The 10,247-nt window shown below is 30.9% G+C and overlaps 1 long non-coding RNA gene across 1 annotated transcript; it reads right to left on the minus strand.

The window, feature by feature from the left end:
* Positions 1-2,947: 2,947 nt before the first annotated feature.
* On the minus strand, positions 2,948-4,211 carry LOC105801542 (uncharacterized). The gene is made up of 2 exons (XR_008191322.1): positions 4,136-4,211; positions 2,948-3,668 (listed from the first exon to the last, which is right to left on the minus strand). It is a non-coding gene; the product is annotated as an uncharacterized LOC105801542 (long non-coding RNA).
* Between the last annotated feature and the right edge of the window lie 6,036 nt (positions 4,212-10,247).

The raw sequence follows: 10,247 nt of genomic DNA on the forward strand, positions 1-10,247 counted from the left end.
CCGTATCCAACGCCGGAACAGGGTACGAGGCGTTACCGAACTTAAAATTTCTTGAACATATAAAATCGGATCATAAAATTTCGTCAACATGTATCATACTATAATTGGACATCCAAATATCCAAGTTTACATACACATTCCCATACACATTGTCATTCATGAAATCATTCGTAAACCACCTCCACAACATTCAATTATGCAATTACCTGAATAACCACATCATAGGCGTATAACAACCATCAATATTGGTCATCTCCAAATAGCCTTAATCAAAAAGAACATTTATTAAATAAGGGCCAACATTTTAGGCCATAAGAAATATGACATATATGACAAAACGACTAAGCCTACTATACATGCCATAACCCAAAAATTAATGTTTCTAGATATACCAAGTGTTCCAATTGATAGTGTGAGCGAATCTCTGACGTCCACCGATCGCCGAGCTAACTTGGCGATACTATAAGGAAAAGGAAAAAAGAGGGGAAGTAAGCATAAATGCTTAATAAGTTCATATGAAAATAATAAGAAATTAATAAATTGTGTGGACAAATCCTCACAATAATTTCTTAAGATGATATAATCATTATATCACATGCTTACACTTAGGGGTGAGCAAAACTCAATTCGACTCGAAAAAATCGAAAAAAATTCGAATTTCGAGTTAAACGAATTGAGTTATTCGAGTTAATCGAGTTATTCGAATCAACTCGATTTTTTTTCGAATTTCGAGTTCGAATCGAGTTGAGTTTTCGAATTCGAATAACTCGAATAATTGAATAATTGAATATCAAACTATAATATTTTACATTTTACCCCAAACTCCCAAACCTTTTACTTTTCCTCAAAACTTTTACTCATTCCACTTTCCCCAAAACTTTTACTCCCTCCTCCCAACCCCTAATCTACCCAAAATCCATTTCTCACCAAAATTTTACTCTCCCATTTATTTTTTCTCAAAATTTTACTCCCAAAAACCCTCAAAACCTTTTATTTTCCCCCAAAATTTTTACTCCCTCCCACTTTTCCCCTAAAACTTTTATTCCCTTCCTATCCCACCTCCTATCTATCCCAAACCCTCCCCCCTCCAAATTTTTTAAATATTTTCCCTCCAAAATTTTACTCCCCCTATTTACTTTCCCTCAAACTTTTATTCTCCAAAACTTTTTTATTTTTTCCCTAAACTTTTACTTCTCACCCTTTACTCTCAAATAAAAAAATCAAAATTATCCAAAAAAATCACTAAACATAAATAGTAATAATTTTATTTATATCTACTATTTATATTATTAAATTAAATTTCACATTTTATATTATTTATATTATTGAATTGTTTAGTCATATTGAATATTTATATTAAAATTGAATTATTAATTATGCCATAAAATATTCGTGTTAAAATTTTATATTGGTATCAATTTCACATTTTATTTTTAAAATAACTTTTATTAAAAATCATATTTTTACTTTTAATATATTTTTTAATTCTAAAATACATAGTGACAAGAATCAAGATAATTGAAACAACTAAGCAAGCAAAGAAGCTAATCAATATATAAAAAATTATTAAATAAATTATGAAGTGATGAAAATTAATAAAAAATTTGATTAAGGTGGATAAATTTTATTACGATGGGTGACAATGGTTACAAGGACCCAAAATTATTTTTTAAAATTTAACTCGAACAAATATATTCGATTCGATTCGATTCGATTCGAATTCCATCTCACTCGACTCGGTTCGAGAAAACTTCAAATAAAGTTAGGATGATAAAATGAGATTCGAAAACTCGATTAACTCGAAAAATTTCGATTCGATTCGATTCGATCGAATGCTCACCCCTACTTACACCTTATTACTAATGTTCACATTAATCTATCTACTTGAGTCACTGTCACTAAATTATTTATTTCTCGAGGTACAGAGCTCCGAATAAAGTACCGTTAATTTTCCCTGAAACTAGACTCACATAATTTCTTACCATAGAAATTTTAAAATTTTTGGTCTAGCCAATTAATACAGTTTATTCATTAAAATTACCCTATTTCACTACTCGACAACTCTGACCCCTCTTCACTAAAAATTAATTATCTCTTTGCACAGATTCAAATGATGTCCCCGTTTATTTCTCTTGAAAATAGACTCATTTATAAATTTAAGAATGTAAATTACAAACTATAATTATTTTTGTACAATTTTTAGTAATTTTCCAAATTCAGAATAGGGGATTTCGAATTCATTCTATTCCTGTCTCACTAGAATTCAGATATCTTAAAATATATAACTCTTTTGCTTACTCTGTTTCCTTTATATGAAAATAGACTCATTCATCTTTAATTTCATATCTCATAAAACCTCTAATTCAATTCCCACCATTTTTGGTGATTTTCAAATTCATACAATTGTTTCTGTCCTAAACTGTTTTGTTGTTAAATTTACTCATTCTTAATTTCAATGCTTCATTTCATTGTGCCAAAAGGTTGATTAAAGATCGAACATATTGTTCGTAACATATATTTTCACTTAATTAGTTTCCCGATAAACACTTTGAAATAATCTCAGTTACACGGTGGATCAGCACACAACACCACCCTTTTAGTCAAGAGTACTCGGTGAAATTAGCACATAGCAACCACCTTTATACTCAATGGTACCGGGTGAATTCAGCACATAGCAATCACTTATATAACCATTGGTATCCGGTGAAATCAGCACATAGCAATCACCTTTATTTTCATTAATATCAGGTGGAATCAGCACATAGCATCCACCTATATTTCCAACGATATCTGATCCATTCCGAAGGTTCAACCACAAATTCTCTTTTTTTTTTAAACATTTTTCCAACTCTTCCATATTCAACCTAATTCATAATTCACCTCAAGTAATTATTCCATATTCAATCATATCTCATAAAAATGTTAAAACGTAAGTAAAAACAAGGAATTAATCACATACAAACTTACTCGTTTGCATCCTTATCAATAATGCATCATAATCTGAGCACATTATTTATGAGTCTCATATACATACCTATGCTTAGTCATAATACTCACATATCCTACTCGTACTTATCTTGAGCATACTCATTGAATTTCCCGTTGAACTACTTGTAATATTAGGGATGTTCAGGATATCTCGTACACCTAGTAGGATGCCAATGCCATATCCCAGATATGGTCTTACATGGGGTCACATATCGGTGCCGATGCCATGTCCCAGACATGGTCTTACATTGGCACTCATCTCGAGCTGATGCCATGTCCCAGACATGGTCTTACACTGACTCTCCTCTGTCCGTGCCGATGCCATGTCCCAGACATGGTCTTACACTAGCACTCCTCGGTCTGTGCCGATGCCATGTCCGAGACATGGTCTTACACTGGCACACTCACTGCCATGGTCCAACCATGGTCTTTTCCGTCAATTCATCACGAGTTGTAGTACAAATGTACTTGACCCTGCATTTCTCACGATTGATCGTTCAATCTAATCTCGTACTTGCATAAATTCATGATTAGATAACAAATATATATAAAATAATACATCATCTCAATTCAAATTTAATAATTGATCACTTAGACAAACCATATGAACTTACCTCAACGCGAATCGATCATTTTAATTGATATTCCCCGTACTTAGTCCAAATCTCGATTTCTTTGATCTAAAATGTCACATTTCTTAATTATCACTCACATTACTCATTTTAATACAAAAATCATACTGCGAAAAATTTACAATTTTGCCCTTAAACTTTCTCATAATTACAATTTTGCCCCTAGGCTCGTAATATGATTTTTATTCAAATTCCATAATATTCAAGGTCAACCAAACCTTTTTCTCTTCTAAAGAAACCTCAAATTCTTATTATTTCACACTTTTAGGAGCATTTACAACTTTTACTAATTAACCCGTTTTAACCATTTTCAACGAAAATCACTTAGCAAAAATTGTTCTCCTAACCTCGTGCACCCTTATTCTACCATTAAACATCAAAATGCACAAATATCTAGCATGGGTCAAATTTTAAACTTCATTTTTCATGCAAATAAATGGTAAAAATAGAAAGGTTAAGCTTCTAGGATCTCAAAAATATGAAGAACATTAAAAATGGGGCTCAAATGCACTTACAATTAAACTTTGAAAAAGCTTGAAACCCTAGCCATGTCTTTTTGAAAATTTCGGCAGCATGGAGAAGAGAATGGGCAGATTTTTGGGTTTCAATTTTGTCTTTTATGCATTAAAACACCCAAATGACAAAAATGCCTTTTTTACTAAACCTTCAATTTTTACCCTTCCATGACTAGTTTTGTCCATAACAAAATATGATGGTCTATTTGCCATTTAAAGACCTCTAATTTAAACCCCCATTTAAAATAAGTACTTATGTTCTAGAACTCATATTTTGCAATTAATACAATTTAATCCCAATAATAAAATTGAGCACTTTATCGATAAAAAAATTACTTAACAAAATTTTCACCCATCAGCCAAACATATCATAGACTCTAAAGCAATCATAAATTAAATATTTCTACTTCGGGTTTGTGGTCTTGAAACCACTGTTCCAACTAGGCCCTATTTTGGGCTGTTACAGAAATGATGTTGATGTAAAGCTGTCGTATATATGGTCCTATGTTCTTGATATGTTAGTGAAGAGAAAATAAGAGAAAGTGATGAGAAATAGTGTAGAGAAAAAAAATAAGGGTGTTATAAACATGATAATAAACATCTTGCACTAAAATAGTTTTGGACAGCAACAGTAGGCTAACTTTGAAAATCACCATAAATTATGGAATTCAAATTAGAGGATAAAAAAATATGGAATTAAATATTATTGAGTCTAGTTTCTCATAGAAGAAACGATGTACGCAATGAAATTGTAAATCATGAGATATAATAAATTTTGTGAGACAAGGTCAGAATGAATTTGGGTTCCCTTGTTCTGAATTTTGAAAATCATCAAAATTGAATAAAAATAATTAGAGGCTTAAATTTATATTTTAAAATCCTGAATGAGTCTATTTTCAATAGAAACAAACAGAAACATCATCTAAATTTTATACAAAGAGATAATTAATTTTTAGTGAAGAGGGTTGGAACTATCAAACAGTAAAATAGGGAAACTTTAAAGAATAAAATGTACTTATTGGATAAACCAAAAATTATGAAAATTTTATGGTAAGAAGATATCTGAGTCTAGTTTTATAGAAAATTTTCAGATCTCAATTCGGAGTTCTATACCTTAAGATATAATTAATTTAGTGACTATGACTCAAGTGAACAACTTGTTATGAGTAAACAAGTAAATAGTGGTATCATGTATATATCAAGGATGTGGAATGGAGTGGAGAAGGAGTAAAATATATGTGAATATTCAGCTAATATGAGTTTATTTTAAAATAGCTAATTTACATTTTTAGGTTCAAGGACTAAATTGAATAAAGGTAAAATTTTAAGGGTAATTTTGTAAAAATGCAAAATGACCAAATTGCATGAAATAAATTGTTTTATTATTTAAATTAATAAATTGAATGAAATATTAATTTAGATCAAGATTGTGTGGAAATTCGAGGAAAATAGAAAATTACCAAAATGTCCCTAAATTTTTGTATTTCTGTAATTTAGCCCGGTAAGCTCGTGTAACTTGAATTATATTCTTAAATGCTTGAAATGTATGTTATTGATGTGAATATGATTTGAATGTTCATTGTATGAAAATTGATGAAACATTGATATATTTGATAAAAATGGGAAGAAATCACGGTTGAATAGAAGGAAAATTCGATGGATATCTGAAAAGGAATTGACGGTAAAAAGGATCTAGCCCGGATGGGTGATCCTATCCTAATATAGCCCTCTAGAAGAATATGTGGAAAATATATTTAGCCCGAACGGGTAATCCGAATTAGGGTCTAAATTTAGCTTGGACTGGTAATTTAGATCCAAGCTCATTAGAGTAATTGTCATTGCAGGGGATTTAGCCTGGACTGGTAATCCCCACAATACTCTATGGGTTTATATTACAACGGATTTAGCCTGGACTGGTAATTTCGCTGTAAGGATAAGGTTCGCGAGAGTGTGCTCTCTAAAATGGAAATGTGCGCACATGAATATGAATTGACGGACCTGGATTTGTACACTAAAAGTGTACCTTTGAAAATCCATCGAATTTTAGAGAAATTCAATGGGATAAACATGGAAAATAATAAGGGTAATAGAAAATATGAAATTGAATTATTATTGGAAATATATTATCGAATTTAATACCCAGTTTGGATTGAACGCGGGATTGAGTACAATCGTTCTGTGCCAAAGGATGAATTGACAGATAAGACCATAAATGGGTTATGGCATTACAAATGTAAAGGATGAATTGACGACAAATTACCCAAGTAAACCGAGGTTCAGCATTTGTTGCGGGCTTTCATGTTTACTATCTGTTTAGCTCTCATGAGCTTAGGTTCAGCCTTCTGGCTTTTGAAAACGATGTACTCATATCCGTAAATTATTCTTCGAAAGGTAAAATATTGGGAGTTGTCTTGAATGGTAATATGATTATTTATATGATGCATTGAATTGGTAAGTATTTAAGTGAAAATATGCTACTGCTCATGGAAAAATATTAAGGTTTAAATTAAGTAATTTTCTTATGAAATGACTTATCATGTGATCAGTTCGGGAAAGGCTTTGATTAAATGCACTAGCTTGTGACCATGGTTGAGTGATATGTTTATGACTTGGTGACATGCATATGGAATAAGCGTAGAAATTAAAAAAATGCAAATGAAAATAAAGAAATTATCAAGAGTTAAAGTGGTATAAAATCCTACTAAGCTTGGGATAATATGTTTAAGTGATATTGTGGATTTATTCACCTCGTAAGTTGATGAATATAACTTCATGAGTATTGTGGTATCAATATTGGGTTATCCTTGAGTATTGTGGTATCAATATTGGGTTATCCTTGATATGTATAGATTTCATATTTTAAATGAACTAATATGATTAAAGACTACACGAGCTTATTAAGCATTCATTGCTTACGTATTTGTTTTTATTTACCCTACAGATTATCAAAAGCTCAATTGGGTTGGAAACTTGTCGGAGATATATCACACTATCCATTGGCTCTACCGGTAATTTTGGATGATTTGATTCTGGTTATAATGGCATGTATAAGTTAATTTAGCCAACATTGGCTCATTAATATTTTGATTTTGGTTGGTTTCAAATATGAATGCTAGATGAAATGAAATGTCTGAAAATTAATCTGTAAATTTTGGTAATGCTCTATAACCTTGTTTCGGTGATGGATTCGGGTTAGGGGTGTTATAGATGTAACCTTTCTTTGGGTAAAAGTGGCATGTACTTAGGTATTATATAAATTATGTACTTAAGTCTTGTAAATTTGGTTGTAAAATGATGTCTAATATGGATTATAAGTATGAAATGAAATAATATGGCACATTTGGTAAATGTGGCATGAAACTAAAATGGAAATAAATGAAATTATTAGTTCAATTAAAAATTGTTTATGAATGATCAAGTAGATAAATTGTTAAATTAATGTTGTAAGCATAATTAGGCATGTTTAATTGTGTAGATGTATAGGTTGTTACATTGGTTGCAAATTGGGTGTGGTTTGAAATTGCAGGAAAGGTTAGATAATTATAAAGGGGTTATATTGAGTTTTTTTTTAAATTTTTGAAGTACTTGAACAAGTCCCGATTCATTTCTAATACATATCCTAGGCCTCAAAGGTCCATAAAAGGGACTAAATCATTAAATTATAATATGTATGTTATTTACTTAGGAATTTTTAATCGTACATTATCCGATATGTTCGGTAATGCCTCGTAACCCTGTTTCGATGACGGTATAGGGTTAAGGGGTGTTACATAGTGTGAAGTTGCTCCGACCCGCTTCCAACCAAAGTGAGCTTCCGAATTAGTATAAAACATGAAAAATAAAACAGAGTGAGCATTTAATGCTTAGTAAGTTCCTATGACAAGGAAATTAACTTACCATTTAATTTCATTTAAGGTAGGCATGTTAATATAACCAAACTAATTTGGCCAAAAGCCTAAGCACATATCCACAATATGTTAGCCATGTAACACTTTTCATAATCGATATACATGGATGTACATAAGCACTAAGTAAGATTCACATACATGTATCATCCATCTTATATTTCAACATATCATGTTATATCATTTCCATGTAATTCAAGTATATACCTGTAATTGTTCGTTTCGAACTCATATTGTTTCATATCAGAACTTTACCCGTTGAACCATTTAAAATATCTTTGGATACACGAGTAGTACACACGAAGTGTACAAATCTGTAATCCATCAATTCATATACATATGTTCTCATACGAGCATGTAAACAGGAAGCTCTTCCAAGCCATATAACAGGAAGCTCATGTGAGCTAGGTAACGAGAAGCTCTTGCAAGCCAAATATCATGAAGCTCAAGAGAGTTGTTAATTAGGAAGCTCATGAGAGCAAAGTTTCGAGAAGCCCAAGAGAGCTGTGGTGTGTCCGCAATACATGTAGGATCACGACCAAATCGGGAACCCTAATGACATGTCATTTGTATCTTTCAAATTTCTAAGGTTCAAACGGAACTCAGAAATTATTGAATATGTGATCGGTAATTATACATGGAAATTTGTGCAAATCACACAAAACAATATTCAATTTAAAACATTTAAATATACAATTTAGCTATACGAACTTACCTCAATAAGTATACATAGATCTGTAAGCTACTAATCCGATACTTTTTCTTTTCCTCGATCCAATTTCGTACTAGGTCTATCCGGATCTATACGAATGAATTTAACTCAATTTAATACAATTCATATTCAATTCAATCAAATACACTTTTGGAAAAATTACTATTTTGCCCCTATACATTTAATTAATTACAATTTAGTCCCTAGGCTCGAAAAATAAAATTCATTCAATTTAATCCTTATTCAAGCCTAGTCGATTTTTCATACATATCAATAGCAGCCCATGTATTTCACAAAATTTATAAATGTTTCATAAATTTTTCATCTTTTCAATTCAGGTCCCTAATTGATAATTTAATCAAAATTCCTTAATAAAATACTTTTAAATATCAATCAACATCTCAAATTCATCATTTAATAACTAAAATCATATAGAATCATCAATGGAAACTTCCAAAATTTTTAATAAAATCTAAAGGTAAGGTAAGGTTTAATTGGACCTAATTGTAACAATCTCAAAAATATAAAAATTATAAGAAACGAGTAAGAATTGAACTCATATGAAGCAAAAATTGAACAACCACTTAGGGTTTTCTCTCCTATGGCTATTTTGGCCGAAAGTTTGAAGAAGAATGCTAAAAAAGAAATCTCAATTTCCTATTTGTTTTATTTTAATTTCAAATAAATTACCAATTTGCCATTAAATCACATTATTTTATTATTTTTCCATGTTATGCCGCCTCATCCATCTAATTTAGGCATATTTATTCCTTAAGTCCTCCCTTTTTTATTAATCAAGCCATTTATTCACTTAATTATTATAATTAGCAAGTTTTGCACCTTTTTCAATTTAGTCCTTTTTAATTAATTAACTATCGAAATATTAAAATTTTCAACGAAACTTTAATACCACCTTATTAACACTCCGTAAATATTTATAAAAATATTTATAAAAATATTTACGGCTCGGTTTTGTAGAAATGAGGTTCTGATACCTCATTTTCTAAAACAACTTGACCTAGGGTTTTATCACTCGAACCTAATAATTCATTATAAGACATAAATTACTAATTCAAAAATCTTTTTAAAACCATATTTGACTCGCAAATTTTAATTAATAATATTTACGAACTTACTCATCGAATTTGGTGGCCTTGGACCACTGTTTCCGACACCACTGAAAAATGGGCTGTTATACATTGACTTCACAGACTTTGATGTCTGTGTTGATTGCATTAAGGAAAAACATACCAAAACCTTATAAAGCTTATAAAGCTGAAGTTGAGATATCTTATTCATGAGAAATTTCAGTCTTTGGACGTATTCAAAGCTTATAAAGCTAAAGTTGAGAGTCAACTCAACAAAAGGATTAAGAACACCATATTTAATCGTGGTGGCGAGTACTACTGTAGATATGATGGCTCAGGTGAATAATGTGCAGAAACATTTGCGAAATTTCTAGAGGAATGAAATATTATCTCATAATACACCATGC

The sequence above is a fragment of the Gossypium raimondii genome, chromosome 11, assembly GCF_025698545.1.
Source record: "Gossypium raimondii isolate GPD5lz chromosome 11, ASM2569854v1, whole genome shotgun sequence".
Taxonomy (NCBI): domain Eukaryota; kingdom Viridiplantae; phylum Streptophyta; class Magnoliopsida; order Malvales; family Malvaceae; genus Gossypium; species Gossypium raimondii.